Here is a 26,785-nt window from a genome sequence, read left to right as displayed (position 1 = left end):
GGGTATTTGTAATAGCAATAACCCCCTAAGGAAGAATGGGATCACATACTAATGCCATGTCCTTTATTGTAAGAAATGCCAATAATGGGCATAGTTTCTAGTTTTTTTTTCCTGTCCTGAAATATCCTATTCCTTTGGGTTGGTCTGATGGCTCAGCAGTTAAGAGCATTTGTTCCTCTTACAGAGGGCCAGGGTTTGATTCCCAGCACCAACATGGTTCCTTACAACTATCTGTTACTCCAGTTGCAAAGGATCGGATGCTCTCTTATGGGCTTTGTGGGTCTTGGACACACATGATGCACAGATATACATACAGGCAAAACATTTATACACAAGTTTTTTTGAAAAGTTAAAAATTAAGTATGTTACATCTTCACTTCTAATAAGTTGCACTGATTTGAGGACCTCATAGTAGATAGTATAAACTACAGAGACCAAGCCTGAAGAGGATGAGGTGATACACAGAGTAGGATTTCTATTGCTTTTTCTTTTAGCGCTATCTCTCTCTCTCTCTCTCTCTCTCTCTCTCTCTCTCTCTCTCTCTGTGTGTGTGTGTGTGTGTGTGTGTGTGTGTGTGTGTGTGTGTGGAGGTGGGGGTGGGGGTGTGTGGGTGTGTATTGGGCAATGTGTGCTATGATGAGTGTGTAGATCCAAGAACAACTTTTTGGAATTTGTTCTCTTCCTCTTCTCCACTATATCTGTCCCAGAAATTGAACTTGAGTCATCAAGGCTTGGCAGCAAGGGCCTTTGTCTACTGAATAAGGCAATAATAGTCTTGCCAGCCTAAGGTAGAAATCTTGAAAAACAAAAAGAGAAAATAGATGATGATATTAATAGGTAACATATTTCAAGAGTAATTTTCCTCATTTTATGCTCATCTGTGTATGCCATTACGTTGTGATTTTTAAAAATCATAAAAAGTCCTACTTTAAGTCGCATTTATCTCTGTATCAGTGCAGAATTATATATAATGTAAACTGTGGCCTTTTACAGCTTCTGGGATGACTGATCTTCAGACTATGCTGAAAGAAGTAAGAAAATTCACTGGTAAGCAGGGCCTTCTGTAAGAGGTATTACACAAAAGCTTCATGCATACATACATTTCTGAAATTGATTTTTTTTTTAGCTGGCATGTAGTATGTGCTTGTAATTTCACCATTCAAGAGGCTAAGGCAGAAGACTTTCTGCAAGGCCAATCTGGATGCTTAGTGAGTACCAGGCCAGCCAGAGCTACACAGTAAGATAGTTCACCTCAGTAATCCCAGCATTCAAGAGGAATACAGGAGTTCAAGGCCAAGCTGTTCTCCAGTAGGGGTTCCAGACCAGCCAAGGCTAAATAGACAGATCCTGTCACAATATGTACATATGTATATGTGTGCATAATAATGCACATATATATTACATGCACACACTTAAAGTTTTCTTATCTTGTCATTGGCTTCAAAATTTTTAACTGGCTTGAAAATGATATTCATTTATTTCAGTTTTGGCAAAATTTTGTGATGACATATATGTATGAGTTCTACATGTATTCTGAAACCTCTTTTTTATTTTATGCTGCATTTTACCAGGATAACACAGTCAGCACTGATCATCATTCACTTTAAATCCTTAGCAACTACTCTAACTCAGAAAATGTTAAGACACCTGTGACAGCATGACTACTGAGGTCATTTATACCATTACAGATGCATTGTTTCTACAAATCTGAACACATTTCCATGTGTTCTGTGCAAACTTAGTTTTCTCAGACAAAGTCAGCAAGCAATTCTCACTTTTACAATTTCCTTTTCTCCAAAGGAGGAAAGATTGATGCTAAAGTCACACAAAGAGTGCTCGAGGGCATGGGCATAGAACTTACGAATCGGGATGTTAACGACCTGCTGAAAAGGTTGCCTATTGCTGGTAGGTACTGTATGAACCCTGTGGAATGTGTGTTCATATTCGTATAAACTTCAGTGTGAGAACATCATAAAAACTGACCCCTCTCCTGTCCTACAACACCTAGAAAACAAAGATAGCAAGCTGTATTTGGGAAAACATGTGTCTTTGGCATTTGAATTTGTTTTGATCCCTGCCAGCATCTTTAAACTGAATCTTGGCATTAAAAATGTCTTCCTGGCTGTGGGGGATGGTTCAGTGGGTAAAATCGCTTGCCATCCAAGACTGATGATCTCAGTCATGTCTTGGGAACACAAGTAAAAGTTACAGTGCTTGGGTCTATACTCTTGGTCCTTCTCCAATGAGATGGGAGGCAGAGATGGGAGATTTCCCAAGAGTTTTCAGACAAGCTAGCCTGGTATAACATTGAAATAGCAAATAAGAAAGACAGACCCTGTCTTAAGCAAGATAGATGGTTGACATCCAAGGTTCTACTTCATCCTACACACACACTGTGACCACCACCCACTCATGCACACATGCACACATGAACACATGCACATATAGATACACATACACGTGCACTCACACACATATACAAATAAATAAACAAATATTTTTAAACAGTGCCAATACCTTAAAGCTTAAGTAGAGCACAGAGAAAAAAAGGATGAACTAACAGTACAAGGAGAAAGAAATGGGGCTAAACGTGAAGAAAGACATTCATCAGCTCCACATTCAGAACTTTGCCCGGGGCTGGAGAAAGTCTCAGTAGCAGGGCACTTGCACTTAAAGTTCTACCCTTCTGTACTTCTTTTACTGTATACATCATTTTTCCCTAATTACAAATGTGTCTTGTTTCACAGATGATGGGAAAATACTTAAAAGCATATTACTTGATCATATAAAGTGGCATTCTGGTAAGTGATAATCGCAAGGAGGCAATTCAAACTATAATCTGTAGTCTTTACCTTAACTTAAAAAAAATCATGTCATTACACAATAATAAGTTTTATTTTTATTATTATTTATTATTTGTATTAGTTTTATTTTGTATTTAGTAGTATGATTTGTTTTATTTTCTCTAAGTTTAAAGATCTCTTCGATGCAACTATAACTAATGTAGCTTATTTGCTGAAAGTGAAGATGTTTCAAATTCTGTTTGCTGTTCAAGAGTGCTAGTTATCTGATATAACTTATCAGTTCATCTGAAAAATGCAGTTTGTAGTATGTAGAATCAGTACATATAATCAATATATAAGTAAAAACTGATATATAATTAACTTCTAAATATACCTTTGTCACACACTAAAGAAAGGACCCTCCAAAGCAGGATTGGCAAAATACACTGCATGTGTAGCTTCCACAGTGTCTCTGCAGCCCTGAGAGCTATTTGACTGTCATTATGCAGTAGACCATGTTTGCCTATAATAACTTAGCCTCTGGCTCCTTCTTTCCTAAGGGGCAAAGTGTCATATCTCCAGACTGGGTAACATTCTAGAAGACTTGGGCTATGATCTGGAGGATGAAGAATTCGAAGACCTGACAAGCCGTCTGCCAGTTGAAGGTGAGAGTGCCGTGTGTCTTCAGAGAGCCTCTCGGCTCTGCTGACAGACTTCCAGAGGTGCTCGTGGAGAAACCTGTTACCCCTGATTATGATGCTTCAGTCAGAAATGGCTCGTCTGTCGAGCAAGGGGCTCCACTTATAACGGAGAATAATTAATGACCTATGCCAGAGAAAAGAAACAAAGAATCATTTCAGGAAAAGGAAAGGAGCCAGAACTAAGAACTGATGCTTAAGAGAGCCCACCACTGCTCCAGAGGACATAGGTTTGATACCCATGTGGGGTAGCTCATGATTGCCAATAAATACTCCAGCTCTGGGGATCTGACTCCCTCTTCTGGCCTTCAGGGGAAAAAAATAATTAAACCTATCAAATCACCAGGAGGATCAGGAAAGAAAGCATGCCTAATCATCATAGATTTTTTTTAATTGATAGTGATATATATATATATATATATATATATATATATATATATATATCCTGTGTGACATGTTTTAAAGTTTATTTATTAAGTAATTAAATCTAGCTAATTAGCAAATGCATCACCTCACACAGTTATCATTTTCCTGATGATAGAAAACAATATGCTTATTTACACTTTTAAAGAACTAAAAAAAAAAAAAAGTTGGGCTTGGTAGTGCATGGTTTTAATCCCAGCACTCAGGAGGCAGAGGCAGGCCGATCTTTGTGAGTTTGAGGCCAGCCACAGAGAAGCCCTGTCTCAATAATAATAATAATAATAATAATAGCAAATGACCATTAACTGTGTCACTTGCTGTGCAGTTAGCTTCTTGACACTGACTTGAACCACACTTATGCATCCTCTGACTAGTATCCCGCTTCCAGCTTCTGGAGATCAATGTTTTCACAATCTACCATGAGAGAGAACAGTATCTGTCTCTGACTCACTTCATATAAAGTCCTCCAGTTCATCAGGGGACTCCCCACTGCTATCTCTCCTCTACTCTGAGCAGCACTCTGGTGAACACCTGTGTGCAGTTTTGCATTTGTTAATTAGCCCAGACCTCTCTTCAGTCCTCGGTCCATTCCTTTGACTCCCTACAGAGCTGTGGGATTGTTGGTCCAGTAGTAATTCCATTTTCTGTTTTGGAGGAGCTTCCACGTTGCTTCCCATGATGGCTGTACTAATGTTACTCTCACTAACAGTGTGTAAGAGTTGCTCTTTCTCATACCCTCAACAGCGTGGATGGTTTTTGTCCCTTTAATAACAGCCATCCTGACTCTCCAGTTAGGTGATGTCTCATTGTAACTAGATTTATACTTCCTTGATGGTTAGCAATGCTCAGGGTTTTTTGGTGGATATAGATTATATATATGTGTGCATATATATAATCTATTTAACACTGTTATAGTGATTGAGATAAAGTTTACTGCTTTCCTGTGGTACCAAACCCTAGACTGAGTCTGACTCCAGGAAATAACCATACTTTAATTTTAAACCAAAGTTTTTTCATTTAGACCTGATTAGAAGGAAGGTGAGCTGCCAGCACATCCAAGCCACAAACTAATCTAGAGCAAATAGCCTGGTATGTACGGCTCCTACTCAGTACAGACAGATGGTTAGCCACAGTATTGCTGGGTTTGTTTTTCCTAAGACAGGATTTCTCTGTTGCCCTGGAAGGTCTGGAATTTGCTCTGTAGATCAGGTTGGCATCAAACTCAGAGACCTATCTGCCTCAGCCTCCCAAGTGCTGGGATTAAAGGTGTGTTCCACAACCTCCCCACACAAAACACTGCTTTTTAAAATCTGTAATACTAAGGGGATCAAACAGATTGCTCTTGGATTCTAAAGTGTGATGGGCCAAGTGAAAGATTAAACAACACGCTTTTTAAGTTTCCTGGCACCGGTGCGCATAGACATGATACATTCTGCAACTCTTCCTTCTGCACTATATTCATTTATCACATCCAGACTGTTAGTTTTCAATTCCATGTTCATCTGGGAAAAAAGATTTGTGTATTAGCAGGACAAATCAGGGCGAACTTTTGAATTTCGATGTTTTACCTTACAATATAAGGTCTTGCGTTTCTGGGTGTGAGTCACCGTGCCTGGGTCTTATGTGGACTTTGTCTTTGCAGATGGGATGGTCAAGATGAGCGAGATAATGGAGAATGTGGAACTGCTCACAGGTCAGTGAAAAGCCACGGCGCAAAAATGACTTTCAGTCGCGATATTCCAGTGAAGCTTACACATCACATTTTTCAATACCCTAGCCTCATTATGGGGGCTTCGTTTAGTACATTAATTTGTTAGTCATACTAATATATCAATAATATATTTTATGCATCTCTGTGAGATAGCCCAATAGGTAGAAACACTTGGTACCGAGCTTGATGGTGGTTTGGTCCAGGAGACCCATACACTGGAGAGAACTTACTCCTGCAAATTGTCTTCTGACTTCCACGAGGATGCCCGCAACATAATAAATGAATGAATGAATGAATGAATGAATAAATAAATAAATAAATAAATAAATAAATAAATAAATAAATAAATGGTAAATAGTAATAAAAAAAACTAAAACATTTTATCCAGTAGTCCAAATTAGTTTTTGGCAAAACTGTTACATTTTTCTATTGTATTATTCTGGATCTCCTTGTGTTTTCTTTCTCAATGATTTAAATTAGTTGCACTGTTCACACAGCCAAAATAAACCCAGGTAACCATGATCACTGGAAAAATAATGGCATTGTCTTATTTTTAGGATTAAATCATTTTATCCTATTTGATCCTAAAAATCTAATCATTTTAGGAATAGATCACCTCATCAAATCAAATAGTGTAAAAACAGGAAATGTGTAGTGTGCAGAGGGGGAAGGAACTCTTGAGGACCCACTCCCTAGCTGAAGAGCTATTGGCAGTGGTTAGCCAATCGTTGCGAGGGAGACTCAACTCCCTTCAGTGGTGTGGTCTTTGCTCATGCTCCAGTAGAATGTGCCCTGCATACATGTGCGTATGGGCAGCAGTAATCTAACACAGGGGGTTAAACAACAATGACCCCGACAAACAGAAGGAAACAACATGAATTTGGGCAGGGCGTGTGGGGGATCTGAGAAATCAAGGACGAGTGTGTTCTGAATGCATTGTATTTGGTTTAATGACCAAGGAGTAAGCAAAACATTTAAATTGGCATTATTTGTCTATAAAAATACGTATATAGTTATTTATACTATAGTCATATTGATCTATGACCGTCATGTCAGAATATTGATTTATACTATTGCTCTCAGTAGGATGAATGCAATGATCCACCAGAGATACTTACCGACAACCACATTAATAGAGCCAGTTATAAATGTTAATGGCTCAACCAAAAGTGGGCTTGTGCCTCTGAAAAGTCTCTTGGGTAGCCAAGTCAGGGATGCAGGGTCCTGAAGGCAAAAACAACAAAGACCATAGTTTATATCAAAGTTAAATGAGCCAGGACAGTGATGGTGCACACCTGTAATCCCAGCACTTGGGAGGCAGAGGCAGGTGGATTTCTGAGTTCGAGGCCAGCCTGAGCCACACAGAGAAACCCTGTCTCGAAAATCCAAAAAAAATGAGGAGCCTTAAAATATTTGTTCTTGGCAGAGAATAGTAATTATGTCAGATAAAACATATAAATTATTTTCACTTATATTTTTTCTAGTTATTTTAGGTTTTTTTTTTTTTTTAATGATTTTGGTTAATGCATCGGGACCATGGTCAAGGCCTTGGAAATCTCAAATGTGTTTACAAAGCAGACATGAGTATTGGAGAGGTGAGTAGAGGGCTGAGGACTGTCTAAGCAAACACACAATGGGGTTAGAGCAAGTTGCTATCACTTAGGCATTTCATTAGAACTTACAAAATATTTTTCTGTCTAGAGTTGAGCATTTATATCTTTTTTTTTAATATCCTCTTAGACTCTTGACTTAAGCTTTCGATCATTCTACCCTTCAGGTAAACTTAGATGACACAGTTTATAATTATTTTGTTCTCATTTCTGTTTATATCAAAGGAAACAAAGTGGATATTGATGAAATAGATCATGTTTTGAAAAACATAGGAATAGATCTCACACTTAAAGAACGCTGGGACTTGATGAAGACTCTGCCGATTACCTGTGAGCATTTCTGATTCCACCTCAGCTTCTCGGGGGAGGGTGTGTTCTGGAGGCTAGCTGGGAGTCACTGGGTATACACTACACAGTCAACATTTTGAGGACATCTTAAGTGATAAGATTAAAGTCTTTGTACCCATGGAGACTATTTTACATAGGGGCTTACTCTATTGGGACTGAATTTGGGAACTTCTTAAGAAAAAAATTAATTCATGAATCAAGATATGGTTACAAGTTTTTGAGTTGAGACATTCCTTCTGTAATGTCTGATAACCCTAAAGCGCAAAGTAAGGAGAGGGGAGAACGCAAGACAAACGGGAAGATGTTAGATCAGTATTAGCCTAGCAAAGTGAGACATTTAGAACATCCGATCCTTCACATTATTGACAAAGCCAAGTTGAAGAAAGCTGTATGGATAACAGGCTGGATGCGCCACATCTATAACGGTTACTGCCTTCATGGTGGTGGTCCACAGTCATGTCATGGGTGCCAGTGCTGCTCGGTCTGTGACACTGATTATATCTTCTATTACAGCTGATAATAAAGTGTATCGGAACCGATTGTTGGATAGTATAAAAAGTTTTCACAGTGAGTAACAAATACAATGCCAAGTGAAACAGGCCTTTGAGTTTGTTTCTTTCTGGAAAGTCTGCGTGTTTCCTAATGGTAACAGTAGCTTGTTTCTGTTGAGGGTGGGGATAGCTCTGTTATTGCGGTTTCCCATCCGAGTCGCGCTGGTCTGCTTGCCTCAGCCTCACAACTTGAGCGTGGAAATGTTTCTCACCCGTACTGTTACATTCTATAGCTTAGCAGTCTTTTTATCCCCCTTTACGCCTTTTATTTCAATTTATGGAGATAATCTGACAGGTTTCAAATCTGGCAGCCACAGTTGTCTCTGACACTTCTATGCATAAATAAGGAACAATGAGCAAGCCTTAGCCACGCCTGCTAATCCAGGCCTTTACTAAAACCGCTGGCTGGCAGCAGGTCTTCTGACTTGTAGTAGGATGATTCTTTCCTGCCCTCCCCCTGTCCCCTGCCACTCGCTTTTATTCTTTCCTTAAACATTCACAGCCTTGCTTCCTTCCTCCTTTATGACCCAGTCCCTGGAACTAAGTAGAATTTTAAACATTGAAGAATAATTTTACATTTTTTTCCTTATTTCGTCTCTTCCTTTCTTAAGGAGGAAGAGGTTTTACCAATAAACTAGAAACCATCATAGAAAACATGAACTACAATGTTGATGAAAAAGACATGAAAGAAATACGGAACTACTTGAAAACCGATGGTAATTTATTTACTGCTATGACTTCCTATAAGAAGAATCGCTGAGCTCTTCTCGTAGACTCTCTAGGGGTATTCTCACTCAAGTATACTTAGAAAGAAATACTCGTGGAGTTATAATCCTCTAGGGAAAAAATAGAGCTTCAGCCAAGTGTGGTAGTACACACCTTTAATCCCAGCTTTGGGGATGGGAGTTAGGAGCAGAAACAGGCAGATCCCTGTGAGTTTGAGGCCAGCCAGGATTACATAGTGAGTCCCTGTCTCAGAATATAGATGAAAGATAGATGATAGATAGATAGGTAGGTAGGTAGATAATAGATTAATGTAATATAATTATGTTATATATTAATAGAATATATATTCTATTCTCCGTATTGACAGAAAACTGATAAAGATATCACTAAACTTACATTGAATATCATAGGGAAACTATATGCATTACTTTGGTAACTGGTAGAAAAGGTCAGATACTGACAGGTAAGCAAGAAAAGGGGGTCTAGGGTAGTTTCAAATACAACACACAGTAAAATGCATCGTGTTTTCATTCATCAAATGTAAGAAGGTCAGATGGATTAGAAATAGAAAGTCATGGATTTGTGCCCAGAAAAAGTTTATCTGTCACCAAAAGAAGTATCTTTGGGGTCCAGTTTAATCATTTAGAAGGATATCTAACTTAGCTTGTTAATTCACTTTCTTTAAAATTCTATTGTATGACTGGATGTAAGGAAACCACTCAGAAACAGCCGGTGTCCCCTGTGAATGTGAGGACGACTTAGAAAATCTCATAGGCAAACAAGAAGAACGTGGTCTGTGTCTGACTTAATACACTTTGTGTTTCAGATACTGGGAAGTTTGCATTGAGCTCCTTGTCAAATGCAGCCAATTTGTTTTCTGGTGAGAAGTAATGATGGAAAGATGTAAAAATTAAGATGTGTGTGTGTATGTGTGTGTGTGTGTGAGAGAGAGAGAGAGAGAGAGAAAAAAAGAGAGAGAAAGAGAGAGAGAGAGAGAAGGGAGAGGGAGAGGGAGAGGGAGAGAGATCTCCTCTCCCATCTTCCTATGGGAGTACTGGGACTGTGATGCACACCACTGCTGGCCCCCTGCTATAACTTCATTGCTTTCTAGTTGTAACATTTCCCCAGCCTTGTCCTTGGTTCCCGATAGTCTTCTGCTTGATCTAATTTATTAGTTATTTTTCTACTGTGTTTTTTATTTGATTTATTTAGGGTTTTTTTCATTTCTAGTATTATTTTCTTATCAAAATCTGAATTCCTTGCTGACTTTTCTCACCCATGTTGCTAACTTCCTTATCTTCATTGCTGAATCTTTTTTCCACATCCTGATTTTTTTAGTTCATTCGTCTGCTTGTTTGACTACTATTGGAAGTCATTTTTGTTTGTTTGTTGTTTGTTTGTTTGTTGTTTGCTTGCTGACTTAATCAGGGTTTCTATTCCTGCATAAACATCATGAGCAAGAAGCAAGTTGGGGAGGAAAGGGTTTATTCAGCTTACATTTCCACACAGCTCTTCATCACCAAAGGAAGTCAGGACTGGAACTCAAGCAGGTCAGGAAGCAGGAGCTGATGCAGAGGCCATGGAGGGATGTTTCTTACTGGCTTGCTCAGCCTGCTCTCTTATAGAACCCAAGAATACCAGCCCAGGGGTGGTACCACACACAAAGGGCCCTCCCCCTTGATTACTAATTGAGAAAATGGCCCACAGCTGGATCACATGCAGGCACTTCCCCAACTGAAGCTCCTTTCCCCATGATAACTCCAGCCTGTGTCAAACTGACACAGAAAACCAGCCAGGACACTTGCTTCAGGGGATTTTTTTTAATTTAATTTAATTTTTTTTTAACTTTACATGCCACTCACTGCTACACTCCCAGTCACCCCCTCCAACAATCCTTCCCCTATACTCCCTGCCCTTCTCTTCTGGGTGGTAGGGCCCCCTGGGTATTCCCACTGACCATGGCACTTCAAATCTCTGCAAGGCTAGACACTTCCTGTCCCACTGAGGCCAGACAAGGTGGCCCAGCTAGAAGAACATATCCCACATACAGGCAACAGATTTTGCGATAGCCCCCACTCTAGCTGTTCAGGACCCACGTGAAAATCAAGCTAAGATCTGCTACATCTGAGCAGGAAGGCCTAGCTCCAGACTGTGAATGGTCTTTGGTTGGTGATTCAGACTCTCTAGAGCCCGAGGGTGCAGGTTTGTTGATTCCCATCCCCTTCAGGACCGACAATCCTCCCTCCTATTCTTCCTTAAGAATCCCCAAGCTCCATCTACTGTCTGGCTGTGGGTGTCTGCCTCTGTCTGAGTCAGCTGCTGGGTGGAGCCTCTCAGAGGGCAACATGCTCCTGTCTGCAAGGATAACAGAGTATCATTAATAGTGTTAGAGATTGGTGCTTGCCCATAGAGTGGGTCTCAGGTTGGGCCAGTTATTGGTTGGCCATTGCCTCAGTCTCTGCTCCCTCCCCCATGTCATTTTCACAAGTAAACTTTGAAATCATCTGGCATTTCAATACCATTGATATGTAACTTTTGCAAGACCTGTGTTGCCTTGACTTATCGTGTTTCTTGTGTTTCTGTGGTGCAATTTGTGCCAGGATCTTCGCCCCAAGCTGGATTCTCTCTTAAAGGTAGCCAAGGGGCAAGAACTGGTCTTATGAGAGATTAACATTGCTTTTATAATATAATGTTTACCTGTCTACCTGCCTTGAGTCTACGTTACTCTGAGGCCAGAAGCTATAGTTCTCTGGAGGAGAAACAGTGGGGATTATGTAAAGGATTTATTGCTAAAGCTCCTTTCTCTCTTGCCTGGAAGCCTCCCCTTTCACTGGCCAGGTGAGAGGGAGGCTTGGAGCACTAAACCTTTACTAAACCAGTAGAAGAAAGTCACACTCACAAAAGGAAAAACTTTTACACAAGCAAATATGCATAAACACACATACATTCATACATACATGTTCATTCACTCTTACCAGGCCTAGCTACTTGCCTCATACTCACACACACACACACACACACACACACACACACACGCACGCACACGCACCTATACTTACTTATGTAATATGGAGCAAAGCCCAAATGCCAGCACAGAAAGAACTCACTCATTCTGGATAAAAAATAAGCTTCAACCTTAATCGCATAGAGAAAGAAAAAGCATCTACCTTTCTATTGCTAAAAGGAAAGAAACCCAAATCTATAAAAGAAAGCCCTGTTCTTGCCAGTAAGAAGCCCACGGCTTTCTGTCTGCTCTCTCTGCATCTTTTCTGTTTTCCTAATCATCTGTGGAGAGGCATGCCTGTCACAAAGCATGTGTGGAAGTGAGAAGACACATGTGAGAATTCTCTCTCTATCAAAGGGTTTTCAGAAATTGAATTCAGGTTGTCAGGCATGGGAGCCAAGACTCCTACCACCGAGCCATCGTGCAGACCCTCAACGCTGAATTCTGTTCCCTCAGCATTTTAGCTCTGGCATGTCATGGAGTAGTTCTACTCTGGCCACGTTTTTTGTTTTGGTTTGTTTTTGTTTGTTTGTTTGTTTGTTTGTTTGTTTTGAGAATCTACGTGTCTTTTGTGCCTGGATATCCCATCCCATTCTTTCCCTAGCTTTGGCGATTCCTCATATAATCTATCTCTGTTTTGTATCGATGCTGCTTTTACTTCCAGGGATTCTTAAGCTTGAGCTTTTGTTTGTGTCCCAGAGTTCTTGGAAGCTGAAGTCATGGTGGCTGATTCTCTTCCTTCCTTATTACTGTGTGAATGTAAGTTCTCTGACTTTGCCTCTTGCCCTCTGCTTGAGAGAGCAGTTACCTCAGTTCATTGGTGATGCTTTTCACTGAGTTTCTTTACTTAATTTGTTGAGACTTTATTTCCAAGATTTCTATTTGGGGCCAGTTTTTTTAGTCTGGTGTATGTGTGTCTGTCTGTCTGTCTGTCTGTCTTGTCTGTGTCTGTGTTTAAGTGTCTGTGTGTTTTTCTCTCCGAGTGCCTGTGTTTGTGTGTGTGTCTCCTTTGTGTGTGTCTGTATGTGTGTCTATGTATGTGTTTATATGTGTGTCTGGGTGTGTCTTTGTGTATCTGTATATTTGTCTGTATGTGTGTGTGTCTTGTGTGTGTGTCTCTGTGTCTGTGTCTCTGTCTGTATATGTGTCTATATGTATGTATGTATATATGTCTCTGTCTGTGTGTGTGTGTGTTTGTATGTGTGTCTGGGTGTGTCTCTATGTAATATGTGTTTATCTTTGGACTTGATTTTTAACAAGTTCTGAACTTTGGGAAGAGATAATGCCTCTTCAGGGTTTTTTGTTGTTTTGTTTTGTCTAGCTTGTGGTATAAACATGACAGTTAAGATAGATACTTCTTCCAGTCTTAAGTGGATGGTCTTCCCTGAAGTGTTAGTTACCATTTCCTCTGAGAGCAGAAAGAGGACTGCAGTGATAACTACTTAAGAACAAAGCAGATGTTTAAACGCATTTGTTCTTAAGTGGTAACACTAATTATGTGCCCAATGAGGATCAAAAGGAAAGAAGCTAGGACAGTTATAATTAATAGGAAATGGGGGTGGGACTGAGGAGATGTCTCAGCAGCTCAGGGCACATACTGACTGTTCTTCCAGAGGACCCAAGTCCAGTTCTCTGCACCCACACCAGGCTGCTTACAACATCCTGTAACTCCAGCTCCAAAAAATCTGACACCTCTGGCCTCATCCAACATGTACACATGCATACACACATACCCACACAAACACACACGTAATTTTAAAAAGTAAATTTTTATAAAGGAGAAGTGGAGATACAGAAAAGCAAAATAGAAAACCTCGTGAGATGAAGGAAGTACGTATAAGAACAAAGCAAGACAAAGAGCCATTTTCAAATCAGTATTTTTAATCCTGGTTACTAGACAGAAAAATGGAGACTTCATTTTCTGCCAGGCCTCCTGCTTTTTTCAGTTTACTTGGTGCAGGTGTTGGGGCAGTCGGACCACACTAGACCTGGAAAGGACCTAGTGAAAAGGGAAAAGGGCTGAACTCCTACACTTGAGTCTTGCAGGAGCCTGAGGACCACCCAGTTGGATGCCCCCTTTTACCAGACACGCCCTGCCCGCGTGCGGGGAATTATCAGGCAGTGCTGAGACCCCACCAGCTATCTCTAGAGCTATGAAAGTATACCAAGACTAATCAAGCCAAAAGTATCTGTGTGGCAGGGCCAGGCGGGGCATGGGCACTGGCTCAGGGGGCCTGGCTTGTCTTGTCTCCATTCCAGCCCACACACTCTCTGGTAGTCCATTTCTTGCCTGGCAGCAAAGCCAGATGTCAGGCATCAGTTTCCGCCGTACCTTCTACAGCACGGCCCACATTTCCCACCAAGTATACCTAAGTCTATGGATCTGTTTCCAAGTCACGACCAGTTTCCTGGGCCCATGCTGATTCTCAGAGTGGTCCCTAGCTTAGCCAGAGAGGCAAGGAAGACCTTTAGGAACTAGAGAAGTAAATCTTCGGGGCCTTCAACTCTTACTGCCTCAAATAAGCCAGCCCTCTCAGTGTCTGGTATCTTCCTTATACATGGACAGCAGATCTGTCTTTCCTTGGTTATTCTCTGAAGAATAACTCATGGAGGGGCATGATACTTACAGTGGTTCTCCTTTTCCATTTTGCTTATGTCCCACCGACGCGCGTTCTATCCCTACCCAACTGTGCTTATTATTATTCATGGTTTATTGATTTTAGTCTTGAGTTTAACATTCCCTGACTTTGCCTGGTTTCTGCTACCATTGACTACTGTGCTCGATGTCTCTCCACACCGCCTTCCCTGCTCTCCTGACCCTCACTGAATGTTCTTTTTTTTTTTTTTTAACTTTTAAATGTTTTTTTTTTGAAAAGCATGTTCTTGTATTGAAAAAAGAAGTAAAAACATTTTATGATAAAATTGAAGATTTACATGGAAATATTTCTGATAAAATAGAAGAGATATATAGAAAAACATGTTCAATTTTTCATGGAAAATTAAGTAAAAGCGATAGACACAAAAAGCATTGCTAAATTAATTGAAAAAGGAAGTAGAAACATTTTATGATAGAATTGAAGATTTACGTGGAAAACCTTTTAAATGTTTTTATTGGAAATATTCTTTATTTACTTTTCAAATGTTATCCCCTTTCCCTGTTTCCCCTCTTCCCCCGAAGTCCCCTATCCTATTCCCTCTCCCTCTGCTTCTATGAGGGTATTCATCCACCCACCCACTCCCGCCTCCCCGCCCTCAAATTCCCTACACTGGGGCATCCAGCCTTCACAGGACCAAGGGCCTTTCCTCCCATTGATGCCTGACAATGCCATCCTCTGATACATATGCAGCTGGAGCCATGGATCCCTCCATGTGTACTCCTTGGTTGGTGCTTTAGTCCCTGGGAGCTCTTGGGGGTCTGGTTGGTTGATACTGTTGTTCTTCCTATGGGGCTGCAAACCCCTTCTACTCCTTCAGTTCTTTCTCTAACTCCTCCATTGGGGACCCCACGCTCAGTCCAATGGTTGGCTGTAAGCACCCACCTTCACTGAACGTTCTAATCTATCATCTTTCTGGTCTTCGCTTCTTTCACCATTAAAAGAAACATGCTTTCCTTTTAGTTCCTTCTTGCAATGCTCCACAGACAGATAAGCCTCTCTGTGTCTTCAGCATTCTGCTACTATATCTCTTACAATTGTTTCTTTATTATCATTTACTTAATGAAGAATCATTATATATGAAAATGTCTGTTTATTACATCTCTCATCTTTTAAAAGGTCCTCAAGTAAATGCCAATGATATACAGCCATATCTGGAAAATGTGGGCATTGAATTAACAGGTAGTGAAAGCCAAATGATACAGAGCAAAGTTCCAGCAAATGGTGAGTACTTCAGACCTCACCATCAGTTAGGGGTTCCTGGGTGTGGGCTGTGTGTATAAAGTTATATGAGCATTGCCACTTAACAGCATGTTGAAAATGAAGAGAAAAGCAAAAGCCAATTTGTACAAAAGTATATTTTCCAGAGAAACCCTGTCTCAAAAAGAAAAAAGAAAAAAGAAAGTATACTTTCCTCATTATTCAAATGCTAAATTGGGAGATATTACTTTTGGGGAGGTACTGATAGTTATGATTAAACAATTTTAAATATTAGATCAAGTATCTGTAACATGCTTAAAGCTAAAGTCAGAAAAAAATGATGAAAAGGTTTATGGAACAAGGAGAACCTCAGAGGACAACAAAAGCGAACAACCTGTGCTTCAGTGTGTTCAAGTTCTACTTGCAGTCTATTGGATACCAAAAAAGAATAGTCAGCCCTGAAAGTTTCAGAGCCTCCTCGACATGACTAATAACACTGATAACAGGACTTCTTGGCTTTTCACTTCTCTAATCAATGTGACCTTTCTCTTACAGATGACAACATGGTGTTTAAAAATGTGTTGGCAGACTCGATGCGGACTATCAGGAGTGAGTGAGCCGTGCTCTGAGGGAGGAGAGTCACAGCAGCCCTTCTTTCTCTGCTTACAGAACTAATTGCATTGCTGTATTCGGTAGCATAGCGCAAGTACTATCAACATCTGGCATAATTCCCCATCTGTCTGTAGCAATTTTAGCTCTTTTTCTGCTGGTAAGAAAGGGTTGACTAAGTTGTCAACTGCTCTGAGGGTGAGTCCCGCCTCGTCTTCTGAGTAGACTCATCCTAGAGACAGCGTTCTCTAGAGCTCCGATAGGGGACAGCTTTCCTTTTCTGAATTCCCAACCAATTCATTTTACTCACTTTATGGTACTGTGACTTTTCATCTCCTGATTATATAGATTGATGGATATAAGGTATCATATTTTTTCCTACTGACAAAACCAAATTTCTTCTATTCTCTCTTTCTTAAGGTGGAAAAGTTGATATGGATAATGTTTATGATACTATTGAATTCCTGGGATATCCTGTTGAGGAAGAGGAAGTAGAAGAAGTAACTAAAAATCTGCCACCTACTGGTGAGTATTTCAAACATACACTGCTCTACAAAAGAGAATTTAAGTTATTCCATGTGGCACCCCTAGGTAGCAGGCTGCATCAAAATGAAGCTGAATGCCCCCTTACCAGCCACCAACTGTCAGAAACTCACAGAAGCATAGAAATGCTTTCTCTGAGAAGCGCATGGCCACAGGAGTAGCTGCTGGCGCCCTGGGTGAAGGGTGGAAGAGTTGTTTATCAGTAGGAATGATAAGCAGGGTTTCTCTGTATAGCAAATGTCTTAAGTCCTGGCAGAGTGCATCTGCTGTTCAATAAGTTCATTCTTGTAATAGACCAAGGAGAACTGGAGAAAGGACCGAGTCTGTTCATAGCTCATGGTGGGTGTCAATTTGAGTGTTCTCTACTCCGTTATTGTGTTTTTTAAAAAGAAGTACCAAACTAGCAAAAACTGCTGTATTTTTGGCAGTGGGGCTCAAAAGAGCTAGCAGAATTTAAAAGCTTCTGGATATCAATCTCTCTTTTTAAAAAAATGCAGTAGGGCGGCCCTTGAACAAACGCATAAAGTCGAGACCCAAAGTGCCCAAGATTCAGCATCTTGATACTCCAGTGTCCTGCAACACAAAATGCTAATGTAGTGAGTCCTCTGAAAAACAACATATTAAGAAAAACAAGGTGGAGGTTTCAGAGTATAGTAAGCTTTTGGCCAAGAGAAAGAAGGAAGCCAAAGAAAAATGCCAGGGACAGACACACACATGGACTGTCTTCACTGAGAAAGTCTACTGCTAAGTCCAGTCAAAAGTAAGAATAACAAACACATGATCAGAACTTTAAAAAGAATAATTTTATTTCTCCTTGGAAACACTTTAAGTATGTTTATTGGTTTCATAGAAAAATTCAGAAGCACAAAGAAACCCAGACCTAAAGAGCAGGAAAATACTATCTCTTGGGGTTAATTTGATATAGATTATATACCATTAATTGCCATCATTGCACCAGGCAGTGATGATGCACGCCTGTAATCCCAGCACTCTGGGAGGCAGAGGCAGGCAGATTTCTGAGTTCGAGGCTAGCCTGGTCTACAGAGTGAGTTCCAGGACAGCCAGGGCTATACAGAGAAACCCTGTCTCGAAAAAACCAAATCCAAATAACAAACAAACAAAAAAAATGCCATCATTACTCCTACCAGAGCTCCTATGCCAGAGAGTATCACGAAAAGATCGTGATCAGTGTTGGGATCAAGTAAAAAAGTTTCTTAAAGGGAATATTTGAAGGCTGGCAAGATGGTTTGTCGGCAGCTTTGCTGCCAATGCTGAAGGCCTGGTTTGATCCCCAGGACCCTCGTGATGGAAGGAGACCATAGACTTCCTCAAGCTCCACTGACCTCCAAGCCTGTGCTATTATTGTGTTCACAATGCCTTTCCACTATATGCAGAAAAGACAGATGGATGGATGGATGGATGGATGGATAGATAGACAAATGTCTGCTCAGCCCATATACAGCACCACCACCAACAACAACAAAAAACGATTCCACCTAAGTTCTTGGAGAGCAAATGACTTATTGGGCTTACAGAACTTGGGTGAAGAGTTGAATCACGACAAAGTCCTATCTCACCATGGATGACAACTGTATCAGGGAGTTTCACTTCAGTCAGCCTTCTACCTCTTATATACTCCAGCATCTCCCATGATCACTTGCAGTGGGGTGTAGGAAGAAGACAAAAGAGAGTTGTCTTATTCTATTACTGTGAAGAGACACTGTGACCATAGCAACGCTTATAAAAGAAAGCATTTAATTGAGGACTAGCTTACAGCTTCAGAGGGACAGTCTATAATCGTCATAGTGTCATGGTGATGGCAGACAGGCATTGCACTGGAGCTGAGAGCTTCATAGCCTGTTACATAGGCAGCAGGGAGGGAAACCGAGTCATGCATGGGCTTTTGAAACCTCAAAATCCACTACTCCCCAATGGCACTCTTCCTCCAACATGACTACGCCTCCTAATCCTTCTAATCCTAAACTTTTACTTCCTGGTTACTAAGCATTCAAATATATGAGCCAATGGGTCTATTCTTACTCAAAGCACCACAGAAATCATGGCTGGAATCCCAGGTGAGATCCTGTGATCCTCTCCTTCTTCTGCTAGAGAATGTTAATAGCGCTATTACCACAGACCTTGCTATCCTGGTATTTTGGTCAGTTAATTGCCATGGCTACTTAATGGTGCAATTATCCACTCCAGGATGGCAAAAGGAAATAAGCCACACTATAATAATACCATGTAGCCAACAATTACACCTAGTAAATTTGTAGATATCAAACTTTAGATCCAAAGAAATCAACATCTCAGAATTGTGTTCATGTGGATCTGGGGTAGAGCTCATAAGTTTGTTAAAAATAATCCTGTTACAGTTCAATTTTTTGGAAAATGTTTTACAAAGGAATAACTATTAATGTATTTATTGTGGCTTACTTTTTCCATCATCTTCAGCAAAAAGTAAGTTAAAAGAGTAATTCTAAGTGTGCTAAGCATCTTTGGCATAGTGGAATGATATTGAAAACTGATAGCAGTTCGATAAACGTCCTCAAACTTCTCCTCTACCAACCTTATCTGATCATGCTTCAAACCATAAGACAAAGGAAGAATCCCCTATTTTTTGACCAATGTCTAATTTTTATTCAAGACTCCTTGTAACCCAGGAGCCAAGCAAGATTATGTAAAGTTAGGCTGGAATATTGTCTTACTCTGAAGATATAGATTGCAAGCAGACTGAATGACAGAAGATAAATATTAGTGGATTTTGGCCCTATGCTCTGCAAAGGTTAATAAAAGCCAAGTTTCAAAACTATCATCAAAGATATAGCACTTAGCCAAAGGGGTCTAAAGAATAGCAAGGGAGGTACTTAAATATTTTCTTAATTAGGAGGAAATACTTTTGTGTGTTTCAGTGAAATACTTTCTGCTGGGTATGAAATTATTTGTAACCAAGTGGCTTCTATGTATGTATACGCACCATGCACATCCTGGTTCCTAAAGACCCCAGAAGAGGAGTTCAGATTCCTTGGAACTGGAGTTAAAAATGTTTAGGGCATTAGTTCCTGCCACCATGGGAGCATACAGTTTGTTGGCTGTTGTATCCTCAGCACTGAATAAGGGCCTTGGATATAGTAGACATCCACTGAATACTTGATGCATTAAAAACTAACACTCCCCGTTTGTCCTCACTAATGCATAAGGAATGGGAGTGAGGAAACCTGATGGATGGAGTGTAATAAGCATGTCTATCCTGTTTACATCCTTGGGCTTTCCTCATCTTCATGCTCATAGATTAAAATATTCTTATGGCTTAGAATAAAATGTCTAGTTAGAAGTAATTCTAGGCCATTGTTAAATCTTTGAGCATTCACTGTTGGAGAATTTTACTTGACTGGAACATGTGTGAGTCTGTTTCGGGCCCCATAACAATAGGCCACTGATTTGGTGGCTTACAGAACAAAATGGTTTACGTCATACTACTGGAGTCTGAAAATTCCAGAATGAGGTCTAGAATGGGCGGTTTCTGGGAGGGCTGTGTTCCTGCAGACAGCTGCCATCTCATTTAACCAAGGAGATGGGAAAGAGGCTGGACCTCACTCCTTACAAGCCGCAGGCTTCACCGGATTAGGTCTCACTTTATCATCTAATGTAAACTTTAATTTCCTTCAAAGGCCATATTTCTAAGTACAGTCACATAAAGGGTTAGAGTTCCAATGTATACATTTTGAGAGACCAATATTTAACCTACAGCAAAAGTATCTAAGAGCCATCTTGCATTTCAGTTGACAGGAAAGTCCGACTGGATATGCTTCTGCGAGAAATGGATTTGTATTTAGGTGAGGAGAAGGGACGGGGAAACAATGTCAAAATGACCTCTTGCTTGGCTTGATGAACATGCCTATAACACCAGGGTCCAGGAAGGAGGATTCTTGTGCTTTTGAGACCAACCTGGGATGGGGTAGTGAAATACTGTCTCAAAAATATAGTCCAGAGCCTGCACAAGGGCATGAGAACAGGAGAGCCAGCCCTGCCCCTCACTGGTCTGGAGAGCTTGCCCTGGTGGTGTGGGCTGAGGGAGAGCTGGCAGGCTGGCCAGCTCAACTACTGCCCAGGCCTAGATTCAGGGCTTTGAGAGTTGGCCCACTCCGACACTTTTGTTTTGTTTTTGTTTTTTATTTTCTTCTAGGGGAGGCAGCAAGAGTGGGTAAGAGTGGACAGGGAGATGAATGGGATTGGGGTGCATGATGTGAAATTCACAATGAATCAATTTTTTTAAAAAAATGTAAATAGTGGGCCAGTAAGCTGGTTCATCATGTAAAGGCACTGCCACACAAGCCTGACAAGAATGGCCCACAGAGGAAGGAGAGAACGGCCTCCTCAAAGTTGTCTTCTGACCTCCACAGCCATGCCACAGCATGTATGGGTAGGAATACAGTAATAGCCTATCAATAAACTGATTTTAAAACGGATCTCTTGATATATAAAACGCGTTGTTTTTCAAGACAGGGTTTCTCCATTTATCTCCCCTGGCTGTCCTGGAACTCATTTTGTAGAGCAGTCTGACCTCAAACCCACAGAGATCCACCTGCCTCTGCCCCACTAATGCTGGAATTGAAGGCAATCACACCTAGCCTGTATCTTATTTTAAAGCAAACAGAGAAATTCCACAACAGCAAGCCCATTTTCTTTGAACTTTCCCAGTAACATAAATTTTCTTTATTTGTTTTTGTGTATATTTTATTTTGTTTGTTTAAGCAAAACAAAAATTTTTGGGACTTTTTGTTTCTTAAGACAGAGTCTCACTGGAGCCTAAGCTGCCTTAAAATCACTACACAGCCCAGGCTGGCCTCAAACTCACAGCAAACCTCCTGCGTGTGTGTGTGTGTGTGTGCGTGTGCGTGTGCGTGTGCGTGTGCGTGTGCGTGTGCGTGTGCGTGTGCGTGTGTGTGTGTGTGTGTGTATGTGTGTATACAGTGCCCATGGAGGCCAGAAGAGGCCATTGGATCCCTTGGAACTGGGTGATTGTGGGCAGCATGTGGATGCTTGGAATCAGCATGGATCAGTTAGCAGAGCGGCCAGTGCTCCTCACTGCAGGCCGGCTCTCCAGCCTTTTGTCAGTGCTCTTTAAATTTTATATTTTATGATGCTACATGGGCATTGTGGTTTTGTTATTACTTACATTTGTGATTTAACAATTTTGCTGTCATTCTCTTTACCTAGGGGAAGAAATTGACCACAGTGACTTGAACAATGTCCTTAAAAACATTGGGTTAAGACTTCACCTAAAAGAAAGCAATGTAATATTGAAATCTTTGCCACTAGATGGTGAGTGCTAACTCAGCAAGTGTTTAATTCACCAAGGAGCTATTTACTGACCCAGTGAAAACTGATAGCTGTCCTTAGGTACCAGTGTCACAAAAGTGAATAAAACGAAGTCCACAATATATAGTTTAGGTATTACAGTGGGGATTAAACAAAATAATGAATGTGAAGATATTAATATGAATTTTTAATGTTATTTATTTTGATAAATAAGCATTTGATTATGGCTATTAAATATTTTGTTTTACTGTTAGCATGTATGTTTATATATAAAATACAAGGTTTCAGCATATATGTGAGCATACATTCAATGTACTTTGATCATGCTAAATCCTCTCTTCATCTTCTGCTGTCCTCCACGATGCCCCCACACACAACAAATAGGATTCTTTATTTTTATATCCTATTTTTAGATTCTGCATATGAGAGTAGGGAGTACTGATCAATGAAGAGTTTTTGCCTCATATAGCCAAGGCCCTTGGTTTGATCCCCTGCAACACACACACACACAATTCTGCAAATGAGAAACAAACATGGTATTTGTCCTTACAAATATGGCTCATTTATCACTTAGTATCATGATACACAGTTCTGTCCGTTTTGTGCAAATTACTGGAATTCAAGATTTTGGTCGTCTTTATGCCTAAATAATACAAACATTTTTCTCTCTTTCCACGTCTGCTGACCAGCATGTAAGCTGCCTCCAATGTTGAGTAGTAGGAACAGTGCCACAAAAAAAAATGGTGTTTAGGTATCCTTGTAGTATGCTAAGGGCAGGAGAAAGGGAGGTGGGGAACACCCATCCGTCCACCATTTTTCAAGAAGATAGATTGACTATCTTAAGAACTTTCTCCTATCCCAATTTTTATCTTGGGATATAAATAGAAAAAATATCCTGGGATTTTTATTATTCCAGATGAATTTGAGAATTGCTCTTTCTAACTCTATGAAGAATTGAGTTGGGATTTTGATGGGTATTGCATTGAATCTGTATATTGCTTTTGGCAAAATGGCCATTTTAACTATATTAATCCTGCCAATCCATGAGCATGGGAGGTTTTTCCATTTTTTTTTTTTTGAGGGCTTCTTCCATTTCCTTCTTCAGAGTCTTGAAGTTCTTGTCATACAGATCTTTCACATGTTTGGTAAGAGTCACCCCAAGGTACTTTATATTGTTTGTGGCTATTGTGAAGGGTGTCATTTCCCTAATTTCTTTCTCATCCTGTGTGTGAGCTGTGTCCCAGGTGTAGCTCTGCAGCTGATATGAGCTGTGTCCCAGGTGTAGCGCTGCAGCTGGTGTGAGCTGTGTCCCAGATGTAGCTCTGCAGCTGGTGTGAGCTGTGTCCCAGGTGAAGCTCTGAAGCTGGTGTGAGCTGTGTCCCAGGTGTAGCTCTGCAGCTGGTGTGAGCTATGTCCCAGGTGTAGCGCTGCAGCTGGTGTGAGCTGTGTCCCAGGTGCAGCTCTGCAGCTGGTGTGAGCTGTGTCCCAGGTGAAGCTCTGCAGCTGGTGTGAGCTGTGTCCCAGGTGAAGCTCTGCAGCAGGTGTGAGCTGTGTCCCAGGTATAGCGCTGCAGTTGGTGTGCCTTGCTTTACAGCTTCCGGGAAGGTGTACAAGCACAAGGTGATGGATACCATCAAGAATTTACAGGGTGAGTTAGACACTGGGGGAAACTGGATTCCATGTTTTGCTTTTCAAATTTTGGGCAATGACAACTCGTATCTAACTTGCTTTGTTTCTTAAGTTGCTCCTTCATTTGCTGATTTAAACACAACCTGGGAAAACATGATTTTTCAGTGTGGTCACAACATTTGAAGTCTATTTTATGAGAGTTATAAGTCTGAGTAGTCTCCAGATAAAATTCAGAAGACTTACCCAACTCCTTATAGATGTCTTGGCAGAGCAGTAGTTAGGAGGCCATGGGTGGAACGAGGGAGGTGATTCTGGTTCAGAGTCCTAGGACACTGCTTTCCTCCATGTTATTCCTTTTATTGCTCACACTTTAGTTAACACATGGGCATGACTAGCATTTTCAGTTGCTTTCTTCCTTCCCTTGATTTTCCTAAGGAGCTCAAATTGATCTGGAAAAAATAAAGGCTTTGATGGAAAACATGGGTTATGAACTTGAGTCGAGTGAATATGATGACCTCATGAGTTACATGCCCACTAACAGTAAGTTGCTCCTAACTCTGGAATTATATAGTAAATTTGGATTTTCACAAAAGTACTTTTAAAAAAAAACAACAACTAAGAAAGGTCTCATGCTCAAGGCTGGAGAAATGGCTGACCTATTAAGGACATTCTTAATTCTTTTAGCATACTCCTGTTCACAGCAGCCATCATGACAGCTAACTACCACCTGTTACTCCCACTTCAGAGTGTCCCTTCTGGCCTCCAGAAGTACCTGCACTCATACATGCACATGCACACATGTTCCAGTGCATGAGTGCACACACACACACACATATACATATACATTCACACACACACACACACACACACACACGCATGCACATATGCACATACATGTGTACCTGCACTCATACATGTGCATGCACATGCGTGCACATGCAGAGACAACTCACTGGTTAAGACAGTGTGCTGCTTTGGCAGAGGACCAAAGCTCAGTTCCCAGCACCCGTCTGACAGCTCACAACTACCTGTAACCCTATTTCCAGGGGATATGATGCCCTCTTCTGTTTTCCCCGCAGACCTTTGCTGCATATGCACACATGCAGGCAAAATACTCATATACATACAAATAAGAACATTTTAAAAGTTAAATCTAATCCTCATGATCTTATCACATCATGCATCGAGATTTATTGAATGCTAATCTGTGTATTAGGAATATAACAACAATAACACAAGTTGTCTATACTCTACTCTATAGACTAGTAAGGAAACCAAAAACCATGATATCATCAGAATGCTATCTAGTTGTAGTATAACACTAAAAAAAAAAAAAAAAAAAAAAAAAAGCCTTCACTGAAATTCTGAAAATAAAATAAAATAAAATGTTTGCCAGAAAAAAAAGAATCGGAGAAAGCTGGCAGATGTGCCAGAAACTCTCCACTAATAAAGACATTAAAGCTGAGAAAAAATAGTGTATACTGAAGTATACATGCAACAGAATCATTTCCTCAAAGCTAAAATTTATACTTCAAGTTTCAAAGTGCCCAGAATGGGGAGAATGAAGGGCAGGTTTTCAGAAGGGCCTTAAGCCAATCTCTCAGATTTGATCTTCTTCCTCTGGAATCAGATTCGGTAACTTACGCCTGCATGCCCATTTCCTTTACATTGTCTGAGTGTCGCCATGAAGTCATTTGTTGTATTCCTGTATAGTCCTTTTCATTTCTGTAGCTGGTGGTGATGGAGCAGCCTCTGGAAAATCTGGTCCCAAAGGACATACTTTTTCGTAGCTTGTTTTCCAGCTCTCTAGAAATGGTAGTGAAATGCTGTAACTACTTTAGTTCTAAAAATAGCAGTACTTTCCCTGAAGCATACTGGATCCCATAAGAGACCTGTGTCTGGCTTACCAGTAGCCACCTGCTGGGCTGAATGAGTATAGGAAGACAAATAGACATCATCCCCAGAAGCAAAGAAGGAATGAAGGGAAGGGAGACTTATTTCTTCAAGGCACTAGCAGACCATGCTGTCTGCTGTAAATAGCCCTGTGTAGCAACCCTGTTTAGCAGGATGTCTTGAAACCCCAGGACTTGGGAACTGGATGGACCACCACAAGTTTGTGGCCAACTAAATAGAGTTACAGACCTATGTAGACTCTACATAAAAAGACGCTGTCTCACACTTCTTAATAACTTGAAGTAAATCAGATGGCATTGCCCTATTAAAGCTGGGCATACTGGCATGAGGCCACAACCCCAGCTCTCAGGAGGCAAAGGCAGGAGAACCAGAAAGAAGTTCAAGGTCATCCTCACCTCACAGAGAATTCTAGGTCAGTCAGTGAATAAGCACTCATTATTAAAGTTCCACTCAATTTGTCAACTATGCCCATCCTTGTTGAACGTGGCTAAGAGGAAGAATGACAGATGAAGCCAAATCTTTCCTGGGGCAGAGCCCAGCCCTGTCGGTGTCTCAAGCCTCAACTTCCCTAAGAGCACTTGATCTCTTTACACCGACTGAGAACTTTGTAATCAGTAACATGAAATTCTTCCTAATAGGAAAGCGAGAGCCACTGTCACCCCTCATCCTCCTCCATGTGCCTTACCGTCTTGACAGAACAAATTGTGACATAAACAATGTGAAGTCAGTGTCCTTTTCATAATTAGAGTTCTGTCTTTCCTCATTTTCAATTGAATGAAAGCAGGATAGAATTCTAAATCAAATATTAAAAATTGGCTAGATTTCTATGTTTTACTTTGGTATATAACTTTATATCTTTTTCTATGTGTGTTTTCCTTTTTATGCATAAACCCTGTCTTGTTTTACAGCCTATGGGTTGGTTCGCATGAAAGACGTAATGGAAAAAGGGAACGTTTATACAGGTGAGTTAGTTACTAATCATTACTGAGCACCTATTAAGTGATCTATATCCGGGCGGTGGTGGCACACGCCTGTAATCCCAGCACTCTGGGAGGCAGAG

This window comes from Apodemus sylvaticus, chromosome 10 (assembly GCF_947179515.1).
Source record: "Apodemus sylvaticus chromosome 10, mApoSyl1.1, whole genome shotgun sequence".
NCBI classification, from domain to species: domain Eukaryota; kingdom Metazoa; phylum Chordata; class Mammalia; order Rodentia; family Muridae; genus Apodemus; species Apodemus sylvaticus.
The sequence above is the reverse complement of the archived record's forward strand: the minus strand, read 5'-3'. Positions refer to the sequence as shown.